Genomic DNA, 1,415 nt, shown 5'->3' with positions numbered 1-1,415 from the left:
AGCCCTTAACCTCAGCAGGAGGCTCTCAGGATGGGACCAGAGGAACTTACTAGAAGTCTTTCTATATTGAGCCAAAACCACCCTCTCACTGTGGCTTCTATCTATTTCTGTTCTCTGGAGCTACTCAAAACCTAGAGTCTAATCCTCTACTATGAACTAATCCTTCAAATATCTGAGGACAACACTAATATTTCTCTTTTCTGTTCCTCCATTACTGATAGTTTAGCCGGTAACGTAAAACTTTATTTTACCTTTTTTAAAGCAAGTAAAAAATATAAAAAAGTATTACCAGCATGATGCTGGTCCTTGTGCATCCATCCCCAAAATCTCACTCCTTTTCTCCCCACCCCCTCTATCTGCTTATTTATTTCTTTGGACTCCTAGCTCCCAATGCAGGGGAGAGATGGTGGTGGCATTTATAGTGCAGTGATTAACAGAAAGTGGCAGTCATAGACTGGAGATTAAATGTGGTGTGCGTTTACAAACTGTACCTATAAACTGCGTTAACTGTGGGCACTTTATCCAGCTTTTACTTTTTTTTTTTTTAATTTTATGTCTTTATTTTGAGAGACAGAGTCAGAAAGCGAGCTGGGGAGGGGCAGAGAGAGAGGGAGACACTGAATCTGAAGCAGGTTCCAGGCTCTGAGCTGTCAGCACAGAGCCTGACACGGGGCTTGAACCCACAGATCGTGAGATCATGACCTGAGCCGAAGTCAGACGCTTAACCGACTAAGCCACCCAGGCGCCCCTTTATCCAGCTTTTCTAAATTCCATTTCCTCAACTGTAAAATGGGAATAATAAGCATACTTAATGCGCAGCTTGCTGCCGGGGTTGAACTAGATAATGTTCCAAATCGTTAGCTCTAGGCACTTAAAGTAGCTGTTCCAACAATGACCTTCTGCTCCACCTCACAGACGAGGAAATAGGCCTAGAAGGAGTCGTAAAGGTTTGTTCGAGGTCACAGCCAGTTAACAGCAGAGCGAAAACCTAATTCCAGATCCCTGACGCCTCGCTAGGACCCCTCCCTGCTCCCCCCCACCCCCCGCTTTTGTTGGTGACCGAAGCCAGCCATCTTGTCTCTGCAGGTTAAAAACTCACCCCTTATCCCGCAGTGCCCGCTACACTGAGAAGCTTCTACCAATTCCCGACGACAAAGTCAGTGAGCTCGGGCCTTGGCTATTTTCCATTTAGCAAAGAGGGGGGAAGGAGACAGACGACCCTGGATCCCTAGAAGTAATTAAAGGCTAGTGGTAGTTCTAGGCGTGGCCAAGTCTAAAAGAACCCGAGGTCCGAGCGTTCCTGCCTTTGCATACCAATACAGCTACTTCACCCTCCCAGCCCCGCCCGCGGGCGGCTCCCGCACCCTCCCGGTCAGCAGCTCTCGCACCTGCAGCGCGGAGGCGGGCGCGGGCTC

The sequence above is a fragment of the Crocuta crocuta genome, unplaced genomic scaffold, assembly GCF_008692635.1.
Source record: "Crocuta crocuta isolate KB4526 unplaced genomic scaffold, BGI_CrCroc_1.0 scaffold162, whole genome shotgun sequence".
In the NCBI taxonomy this organism is placed as follows: Eukaryota; Metazoa; Chordata; class Mammalia; order Carnivora; family Hyaenidae; genus Crocuta; species Crocuta crocuta.
The sequence above is the reverse complement of the archived record's forward strand: the minus strand, read 5'-3'. Positions refer to the sequence as shown.